Source organism: Myiozetetes cayanensis, unplaced genomic scaffold, assembly GCF_022539395.1.
Source record: "Myiozetetes cayanensis isolate MyiCay16 unplaced genomic scaffold, myiCay2020 scf3, whole genome shotgun sequence".
NCBI classification, from domain to species: Eukaryota; Metazoa; Chordata; class Aves; order Passeriformes; family Tyrannidae; genus Myiozetetes; species Myiozetetes cayanensis.
This window is the reverse complement of record NW_026087521.1, coordinates 65271566-65283273: the sequence shown is the minus strand read 5'-3', so window position 1 is coordinate 65283273 and position 11708 is coordinate 65271566.

The following is an 11708-nucleotide window of genomic DNA, read 5'->3' as shown; positions in this document are numbered from 1 at the left end:
TCACCTGTACTTTTATTATAATAGCCTGCGAATCCTCTTGAAGGAACAAACAAACAGCTTCCTCTTCAACCTAAAAACATGGTTAGGCATGTGGAGGGGGCAGCATTGGCAAGAAACAATATTTGTTTTTGTTGGAAACTTCCAGCATATCCTGGCAAATAGCTGACTAAGGATATTATTTAATTGTTCAACTCTAATTCACAGAAAAAAACTAGTGTGCTGTTGTGGCTTCAGGAAGTGTAGTGGGTTCTGTATGTGGTGATCCAATACAATCCTCAGAAGGACTGAGTTATAATGAAAAGAGCAGGGTTCAAGCCAGGATTATGCCTGGAGACAGAATGCTGAGCTACCATAAAGCATACACAATATGAGCTGGTAACATTAGGAGTCTGGCTCATAGACGCTTTGGAGCAGGTTTTGTAAATCCTAGTTTCTTTAGCCTGTACCTCATCCTCATCTTTATTCCTAATACCCTATCAGAGAAAATGATCCTCTCCTACAGCAAAGTATAAGACAATATTTGCCAGCAGTGGCTTCCTCCCTAATCTTACTGTTTACCTGATGTTTAACACTAAACAGCTTCTAAATGTTACAGTCTAACCCCTAACACCAGTTTTGACCCTTGTCACACTTCATAGCCCATTCTCTGCTGTACCTTCTCAAGAGGTAATCTTAGAAATCCTACCTCTAGCTACAGCTCCATACCAGGACCTGCCCAAACACTCAGGAACACTCCATTATGCTGTGATGATCAGAGCCCTGTAGTCGTCTGTTCCCCACTGTAACTACGAAGAAGCCACTTGCCCTTACTTGCCGCAGTTCTTACACTTGACTCGCCTTCTTCAAATTCTGTGCCACTTCAGGAACTCCTCCTCTGCAACCCTTCGGGGCTGTGTTAGCTGTGGAATGAGAATTATTCACTGTGATTGAATAAGACTGGAATTAGGGGCAAGTTTAGGAAACTGAGAGGTCGAGGACTTGTGATCACTTCTGAATGCAACCAAGTCCAACACCTCCTGCAGTAAGGAAACTGCAACTTCTTGTTGCCAGGAAGTCTTAAAGTTAATTCTGAGCGGGTTCATGTTGGTTTATGTCAGACTGTCCACAAAGCTAAGTCAATCCTGTTAGTCAGCTATGTCTGAAATAAAGAGTTTAAAACCAGGCCAGTTAGATGCTTAAGAAAATAGATCCAGATTTCAATAGATCTGTCTTTCTGAGAAGAGAAGCCGATGGTTTCTACCTTATCCTCCATCAGTTCAGCAACAGAGTCCCACACTGACCATCCCAATACACACCTGCTTATCTTGCCTCCAGTTTTTCTCTATAGCAGGATAATGTCTGAGGATATGTTTCTAAATGTAGAATATCAAAGCATTTGAAACGTGATGAATTATTGTTATGCCCAACAGACAAATGGGGATGTTTGAATCAGAAAGTAATTATAGATCTGTTGTAAGCACCTTAACTACTAATCTACAGCCAGTTATGTAAGTTTTTGGGTCTACTGGAGAGGAACCTTGAGGAAGACATGCAACCTCCAGTTGCAACTTCTTTCACCTCTTAGGTAATTTGAAGTTCAGTATAGAAAGGAAAAAGGGCTGACACAGGGAGCAGCTCCTTATGTGAAGGACAGGAGGCTGATTCCTGACAGAGTGCACTGAACCTCCCTGGTGGGAGAGAGTTGTGCTCTCCTAACTAATATTATTTGGGCAATGTGGCCTCATTCTTTCCTTTCTGATGGAGGAAGATGATAGCAGTTTAAATTCTGAATTGCTGTGGCACTTGCTGAGCTGGCTGGTAGGAAGCCTGGCCCTGCTACACATGGGCATAGGCAAATATGGCTCTATAACCTCCTGTCAACAGCCTCCCCAAGCAACTGCTTATGTCTTGTGCCAGTTCTACCAACGGGTCATTTGCCCACTTAAAAAAATAAGAAATAATAACACCTACCCCAGCATTCTTTGAAGGACATGCTTGCATTTAAGTTATTTCAGTTGTACTCAGAGAGTTACTTGGCTTATGTATAGTTAACATGACTCATTTAATCCAAAAATAGGATTTGCACACACGTTTTGCAAATCTGCTAACAGCCTACATTAGTTCTGCACTCAGTCGTGTTTGCAGCAATGCCTTCTGGGTGCATATCCCTGCTTTTTGAAATCCATTTGGGTCTTTCCTATTTTCCACTTGTTCATATCTCATCTTTTTCTGTTCAGCTGATGTGTTCAATCACGGACTTGAGTTTTCATAAAAAAAGAAAGGTCACTGTTTCTAGATTATTCCTTTGTATACCAATTTTTCTTCTGTGATACCTTTGTATAGGAACAGAAAAATTAAATTCAAGAACACTTTCAGAAGTCTGCTTGCTTGGTGTACTAGAATAATGGGATTTAGTAGTCCAAAAGCTTCTTTGAAAAACTGCAGGTAAGTGAACCTGTGATAAATCAGTTCAGGTACAACGAGTCACACAAAATATTGCTTGGAAGACCAAAACCCAGTTGCATTCATACATATTTTATAATCCTTAAACAAAACACAGGAGCTGCCCCCAAAAGGTGTATTTTGAAACAGATATGGTTTTGATGCTCATGGGTTGTTTTAGTAGATATAATTGATTCAAACTCAGTAGTTGAATGAATTGTAGCACATCAAATAGTATGTGAAGCAAAAATGCTTAACTGTTGGTGACTTAAAATGTCACCTGGGCTTTTCTGGATAGGGAACATCTTGTCACATTATTGCTTTCTTTTTTTTTTTTTTTTAAAGAGCCATTTTTGAAATGTATTTGTGGTGTTCCATTGTCACAGCAATTAGAACTGTTTGGTTTCCAGGTAAAAGGTGCACACCCAGAATCAGACATGTATAGACCAAGAAAGCAGCAGACTTGTTTGCTGTGACATAAAATAAGGAGAGCCTTTGGCACACACAGGAAACTTGAGCCCTGATCCATTATTGGAAACCATTAACATAAATACTCTGCCAGGTCATTGACATCTGCATGGCCAAATCCCCCTATGGGATTAGATATTCAGCACCTAGATCATGCTGTTAGTCCCTCATATGGTAATGGAATAACCAGCAAAAACACCCATCTCGGAATTCCCGAGTTAACATAGAACTGGAATAACTTTAAGAGAGCACACAGCTCCTTTACGGTTTGGTGCATGCTGTGTGGTGGATTGCTTTAATGTTCTAAGCACAAAGCTCTGACTCACGTTCAGACTGATCCAGAGACTTAAGTGTAGGTAGAGCTGGTCCTGCTCAGCCCATAATGCTCTTTAAGTAGCTAAATCATGCACAGTAGCTGTATTACAGCAGATGCCAGAAAACAGCTTCCCTAATTGCATGCTCTAACCTTTGTTTACGTCTCATCTTGGAATGATTTTTGTATGTTTCTTGATAAGGGCAGTTCAAAACCATCCATTTAATTTTTTTGGAGTTAAATATACCCTTCCAGAAAGGAGACAAAGGTATAGGAGGCCGTAAGTTCCTCAAGTTATCTTTGATACCAAAGAATTTGCCTCAGAAGTAATTATGGTCAAAAAATCAGAGGTAGAGGTTAATCTCTCTTGGAAGAGGAGGACTGCAGGGGCAGTTAGATATTTTTAATCTCATCTTACAATTTTCAAATCCTTTTGTTTTAACTCATCATCCACAAGACCATCTCTATCATTAAGATATTACAGGAACTGTAGTTTTTTCCAATGTAGGGAGTTAATCATGACTCCTGAAGGCTGTGAGTGTGTATATGCTTTATATTATGCAACTGCAACAGCCAGACATTGGGCACAGGTGTCCAGGGCATGAATTTCTTGTTCTTCTAACCTGGTACAAATAAAATGATCAGCACATATTCCTTACCTTAAAATCATATTTTGCTACAACTGTTTAGAGTGTTTGTCCTATTGTCCTGATATGTCCCAGAATGCCTGTGGCAATTAACTGGAGTGGGCTTTTTAGTAACATTAATCTTAACCTAAGTGTCCTGATTTTACAACTTAACAATTGTGGAGCAGGAGATAAGCTTTACAGCTGCCTTTATCCTACTAATTCAGGCCAGTGTTATTAATAAGGTAAGTGAGATTTACCGTAAGGCCCTAGGAGGTAGATTTAGGTTTAGAATCCAGGAAAAATAAATTTTGTTTGCTCTAGATTCAAGGCAGAGAATGCTTGAATTTTTTAGGTTTACTTACCAGTAAGGTTCTTTACAAATAACACCATAAATTTTACACTACAGCTTCAATTACCAAAGGCTTTAGGCACCTGAGTCGAATAATAAATTTCCATGCAGGTAAATACATGCAACATTCCTTTAAAACAAAGAAATTTAATGTCTTTTAATAAATAAAACCCCAAGATCCTCCATGGGTAAAACGTGTGTCTCATACATATTGTGAGAAATACAAACAATACAAGGAAAAGGAACAAGCTCTTAATTCTTACCCAGGAGTCAATATGCAACCATCAGCAGCATCTCACAGTTTTCAGCATTTATGATATTTATATAATACCTTTCCCTCTGCCATTCCAAAGCATTTGCTTTATATTAAGTTTCACAGAAACTTCGTGTAATAATATTATCCTCATCTAGGTGATGGAAATGCAAAAGTAACAGTAAGAGACACATGAAGAGTTGAGTGGCACACCTGAAAAACAAAGCTGTGATCACCAACTGTGGTCATTACTGTCAGCTCCAGCATGCAGCAGTGTGTCCCTTCACACCTACAATATCACACAGAAAAAATATAATAATAATACAGGAAAATGGTTTCCTATTTGGCAAAATATGCCAGATAGCTGAGTACATTTTTTTATATATTTTGGTTGTTGTAATGTGGCACAGTTTGTGGCACAATAATTTGGGGTCTTGGTGATCTGTACAGAGATGTCACCACAAGCCCAATATGAAAGTAACATCATGATCATTTTATCTCTAGGAAAATTCCCAGCAAGGTGGAGGTACTCAGCATATTGAAAGTATAGCTTTACGCAGTACTCACTGAAGAATGAGCATGCTCCTACAATCCCCTGTGGCATTTAAAATTTCCTTGGAAATGTCTCCTGAAGTTACTGTGAAGTATTTGCCTGAAATGACCCTGTCCTGTTTGTGAGATCACAGCTCACAAATAAACAAGCTATAGCAGCTTTAGGCATTGATCCTATTACTCCAGTACTTTATAAGAAGGCACTATATAATTGTTCTTGAAATTCTAGGCTAAAGTGTTCTTACTACTGATATAACCTAGAGTGCTAGAAGTAACTACAAAAACCACTGAAAAAACATTAGAGTACAGAACACAATTTCACTTACAAATGTTTTGATGTTTTCTATCACTAGATCCTCTAATTAGCAACTCCTGACATCACCTGACTTTAACCATGTTGGCTGACATTTTCTACACTACTTGCCACAGGCAGAAGTTGTTGTGGCTCAATTTTCCTTTGTAAATAGGAAGCCATAAGGCCATTCAACTCACAGAAGTGGTAGGAACTAATAATTAATATTGGTTAGGCACTGAGATATTGTAATGTGAGTAGAAATGTCCATGTGGGAATGAAAAAATTTTGTTTTCAGACTGTGGTTTGAATCTATGAAAGGCTTGAGGCTGCACACTGAACCAAATGTTGGAAAACCCTTAGGCAGCAAGCACCATCCATTCTGTACATGACTGAGTCTGGAGTCTAGAGAAAAAATTAATATATGATCATGTAATTAGACTGTAGAATAATTAACATACACAAGGGAGGGATAACTTCAAATACAGGTAATCTTAATTCCATTTATCCCCCTGTAGTTAATATTGCAGCCTTTATTTTCATTTCTCAACGTGATATAATGTATAAAGGAAAGCAGAAGTGCATGACTATTAACTGAGTTTTTTCCCCTTTATTAAATGTTAATGTGAAATGTGCATCAAAGAATGCAATTGCCCATTTACTCTTCTACAGCAGTTCGACCTTCTTTCAAGTAAAGAAAACTTCTTGGTCATTTAATCCAAAAAGCAAAGTCCAAATCTTTCACCTTATCTGCAAGGTTTCTAACGCTCTTAAGTATATGCTTGAACTTTGAAATTCCTAGCACTGTGTGCAGAAGTCATGAATTATTTCTAGTTCACCAGGAAGGACACATCTCTGTTGCAAACCCAGTGGTGTTAGGTGATTGCCTTACAACACTACTTCACCTTCACTTGGTTTGTACAGAATTAAAACCTGTAGAGTGATAGGAGTTATTATATAATAAATCTTAACAAACCTATATATGAAAGTAAACTTTTATATTTGTTATTTTTATTAGATTTGTTATTAATAATACATATAATTTATATGAACTCCCATCTGAAAGTTCTATTCAAGTTCAAAACTTTATTAATGAGAGTACAATTCAAGTTTTCTGTAAGTACCACTTACAGTTTGCCTTTCCTAGGATATACTGCAACAGATAGCTCATCCCGCTGAGAAAGCAGTCATGGATATGCCTTTGCAGAGAAAAAAAGCAAGCACACACATACAGGGTATATTCAGAGGTAAGTCTGTACCTATATTGGTATCAATAATTAGTACATTTTCTTTATCTTCTAGTGGGCTTTTGTTCACGGAGATTGCATTGTGAAATACCCCAGAGCAACAGGCAAATACCCAGGGGGTGTTTCACAGTGCAGTTGTCATTAACTCTACGAGAGCTCCGATCCCAGATCCCGTTGTTTGAGCTCATGCACAAGCAATGTCAACACTTGTCTTCAGAGGCTGCTGGGACAGAGTGTGTGATACTACGTAGTGTAAAAGTTGATACTACATCGTGTAAATTCAACAAACAGCCCTGAAGTAAATGTTAAAAAATACCTGAAATATTGTCATAATATCACCAGAGTATGTACCTGGGGTAGTGCTGCAGGGGATTCAGTTCTGCCTGCTCAGAAGTGAAATGCAGAGCATGTAAAAAGGTTTTTGTTCACATGTATTGTTATTGTTACAGACAAAGATAACTCGTTCATCTTAAAAATCCTTTTTTTTTTTTTCCCACCCTTGATGTCTTTAAATATAGAGGTTGGTGATTACAGCTGCTCTCACTTTCCTGGTCACCTTTTTCTCTTCTTACAGGACTGGGAATATGACTCCAGTGAAGCTGTAATTTCAGCTTGCAGTCCTGCCTAGCTCAGCTCAGAAGGAGAACAATTTGTGGTTTGCTTTTCATTAAAGACATCAACGCATCTCACAGAAGTCAACAGCAAATCTATCGTTGAATTCAATTATGCGAGATCAGGTTCTAAATTGGGAAATTCAGGAGATATACACCAGTAACTGAGAGAAGAATCAAACTGCTTAGGCAGAAAACTTTGAGGCTCTTATTTCTGTTCCTCTCTAGTCAGAAGTGAAACACTATGGTAATTCCTAGTTCTGGCTGAGAAAGCATTCGTTCAGTAGCCTCAAAAATTTTGAAAATGTCCTCCCTCTAATAAAAGGTGAAATTTAAAACCTAGAATATTCTCTTACCAAAAGAGCAAGAAAGAGTCTAGACGATTTTAAAGGGATTTGCTTTCAAACAAGTGAAAACCACAGAGACTACTTTTTAAAAATCCAGATCCTTGCTCAATAAATTCAGAAAAATATTTTTCGCTCAGAGTTAAACTTTAAACAGTAGAATCCAAGGTATAAAAGTCATCCACAAAGTTAAATGATTGCCACACTGTTCTTTTGATGCTGCATTACAGTTTGAGCTGAGAAAACAAATTCAGATAAACTTCTTTGTCTAATTCTACATTACAAATTGTATAAGCCTGGCTAACTCTTTTCTTGAAAGTCAGTCATTTCACAGCAGTGGTTTCAACTATTTATTCTGAGTAGTTTTTAATATTGGAGCTATTTTGGTTCTGACTGTACACAAAGGTTACCTAGAATGATCCTCCATCTGCTTCTCCTCAATTTTGCATGAGCTTTGTGAAATATGAACTAAAGAATTGCTGTAGCATTTCAAAAAGTGAAACCATTCTTTAAGGATTAAGGTCAGGATACTATATGTGCATGGGATATAAATGTTCATGTTCTTAGTGTATTTTTGCCTCATGATCCTCATCATTTGCCTCATTTGCTTTATCAGATCTTTACACTTGTGTTTTGCTGCAGACTACAATGTCAAAGTAAGTAAGACCTGCAGGATTCTCAAGCATAGGGAATCACTGGGAAAATACAATTGATTAGAAGTCTCATAAAATATGAGATAAATATTGATGGGAAAAGAATTGTGGTACCTGCCAAGCTGTCGTCATGCTGTAAAATCACCATTTTGTAATGCCAAGCCAAGCTTTCCGCCACTTTTTCCTCTGGATGTAATGCAAGCTCTACACTTCACCCAAACCTCCTTGAAGATTCTGGCTAAGTGCACAAACATGAACAACGTTTTAAACCAGGAGTTGTAACAAGATCTGAACCCAAGAAAGTTTTGTATAGTTTAGGAATTTCTAAGGAAAGAATGGGACAGAACTTAACAGGATTCAATTTTTATCTAGAGTATGAAAGTAAAAAACTTGCACAGTTTCACTTACAGTGAAACACTTTCTCATCGTGGACTGCTATGGAAAAATACCTGACCAAAAAGAGGAACCAAGACTGTTCTCAGCATCATTTAGAATTACAAATGTTTATTGCCATTATTTATTAGAATGAAATTACTGAAAGGAACCTGATGTGGTACGGCCACAGTCTGTGTTAGGACCACAGTCCACAACAGTCCCTGGTGCTGTTGTCCCAGATACATAGTAAGTGATGCATCTCATTGAACACACTCCATTCCTCTGGTGGAACTTGCAGTTCTGAATGTGACAGCAAATGAACATTAGACAAGTACTTAGTACTTAGAAAGAAACATGGAATTCATGCAATAAAATGTCAGATTACTACTTCTTCATGTCACTAGGACTTTATTTAGCAAAGGTTTATTCCTGTTCTCAGCCATATGACTGGGTTTGAAATTAAGGTCTTTGTTTAATTTCTTTAAAATATCATTCCTGTTTGTACATCTTCTGAAATTCCTTTTTTAAATGTAATTGCTTCAAAATCTCAGAGGATATTAATAGCTGCCTGAACCGATACGTTTTAATACTAAGTACTGTGATTTGAAGTACTAAAGAAAAAAATGAACAAAGAGAACTTCATACAATTCTAATCATGTTCTGACAGCTGATTCTTTTTATTTTCTATCAGCACCACTTTTTTTAGTGTCTGAGATTCAGCTGTAGGTTTACAGTTCCATAAGGCCACACAGGCTGTGTTTCCAGGGATGATGTGAAAACTTAAACAAGCCATTCCTGTATTAGAATCCATCATTTCTTCACCTTTACTATGGGTGAGGACACTTTCTGTTGACCAATACTATTGGAAAATTGATTGTTTATTCCTGGTCAGCTCTCATACTTTTTCAGGGTTCTGTTCTCTCTGGGGAAGCTGTCACTGAGCTTGTACCTATATCTGCAGACAACTCTGTTCAACAAGAATTTGAGCAATACATTTTTCAGTGTCTGATGTTAGGGCAAAGGACACCTCTGTTGTGCAGATACCCTAAAATGGCAGTGGAAGGCTCTTTCCTCATTCACTAAGAAGTCCAATTATCTATCTTCTTCACGGGTAGATGGTGGAAATGACAGTCTTTAACTTTGAGAATACTGTGATGTATTTCAGAATCTGATGAGAATAATTTCTTATTACAGAGACATCAAGAAATTGTATCCTCTTTAGACTTATCCCCCTACCCCCCATTTTCTTGCTGGAATGACTGGCAGGAATGAACCTCCTCCATTTAATGTATGTGCTTATTGTCCCCAACTGCAACACATCTTAGAGCCCAGTTCCTGGTCTATTTGATGACACCCTTGCCACGATTTATGTGGACATACCAGCATAGTCTTCAGAGAATGAATCTTGATACAGGCAAAGATACTTCATCAGTGCTGCTTTAACAGCAGAATGATCCAACCAATCTTTTCCATGCTCTAGCTACTGAACCTTCTAGATTGTGAGTAGATTTAGCAGCGCTCCACGTTGCATCCTCTCCTCAGTGCCTTGCAGTCAGTAAGCACAAAACTCTGGGGGTTTCAGATCTTACAGAGAGTACTGATCTTTCTGGATTTTTCTTTGCCCTCCTTTTACTGTTCCTCATAGAATACTGTTTGTCATTCTCATATATATGTGTGTGTGTGTATAACATATGAGTGAAATTATTTTAACAGGTCTGTTCTTCAAAATTTCTATTGAAGAGTTCTGGCACCAGTAACATTTTACCATTCAGTAAGTAATTGCAAAGGCATTTTGCAAATTGGTTCCACCTTTTCTACCATGAAGACCTTGCTGGTGTCTGCATGATGAGAAGAAAAGGCATTTCTGTGTTTTCTGCCTTAACCTAATTTCCTTAAATGGTAGTTCCAATTTTTTTCACTTTCAGACATCATCTTATGCTCACTGAGGAACATAACTATGCCAAAAAAAAGAGCTATATGTAGAGCAGCTCAAGAGAAAGTGGAGAGGTAGCAGTAAACTGAACACTTCTTGGTCACAGATTAGAGCAGTCTGTTACATCTAACTATGTGTAGCTGCCTATGGCTTGAATGAGACCCTTCAGCAACAAAGGATCAACACTGGAGTACTTCACCTACTGCCCTTTCCATGGGACAAATTCCAGATTCCAAAAAAAGGCCTGCCATAAAATGAGTTCATCATGTGTCCAGTACCTTTGCCTGATTTTAGGCAAAGAGTTTGTGCAATAGTTGAGTCAAAAGTTCTACTCCTTCTTCTGATATCTTTTTTTTTCTTTATCATTTCTTCTCTTTCAGTCTACGGCTACTTTCAGTCCTGTCACTGTCTCTTCACTTGTCTTCTAAGTTCTTTTCCATGGTATTGCATTTTTATGCTTCCTGTTCGTTCACAAACATGTTCCATACAGCCCTTGAGAGAGCTGTCTTTTCTAGTTCCATCATGACAATATGCTCACTTCCATTTTCCTTGAGTGATGATTTTCTTCTGCATGGTCATTTTCTGATCTACTCTGCTTTCCTGCATCCTGACTGTGCTTTCAGAATACAAATGCATTTTCCTTGTGGTACTCTTTCTTTTCATGTTCTATTTCCGTGTTGTTCATAGTTTTCCACGCTTGGGGACATGACTCGGTGATTCATGTCACATACCTATTGTCCAGCAGTCCTTCTCATTATGCCACACTAGGAACTGTGCTATGAAGCCTAGGCTAATTAACAAAGTTTTGAAAGATGTGCCTATGTGGGCTGAGTAGAGCTGCTCCAGTGAATTGCAATGGTGAAACTTCCCAGGGTGGAGTCACCCTCACCTCCTCCTCACAAAACCCAGGCACAAAACTGCTCTCAGGTCAGTGAGATCCTTCCTTAGCCACACAGGGATCTGTTGTTCCTTTGGTTATGTCTACCTTGGACATTTTGCCCAAGTTAGCTCAAGAATAGAAACAGTCCAGCTGTGAAAGGTTGGAGTCACATTTAGACTGATTTCCACTTGCTGTTCACAGCTACACAGGGTGTTTGCAGCCAACAGTGTAAACACACCATTTTCCTTCCCAGGATAGATTATCAAGACAGTCATGCAAACTGAGTTCTGAATCCTGAGCAGGTACAACCAGCCAGGTTATACATCCACCTCCCTTTTGAATAAATCCATTACTCCATCAGATTTCACTGAGATGCTGTAGCCAGTCT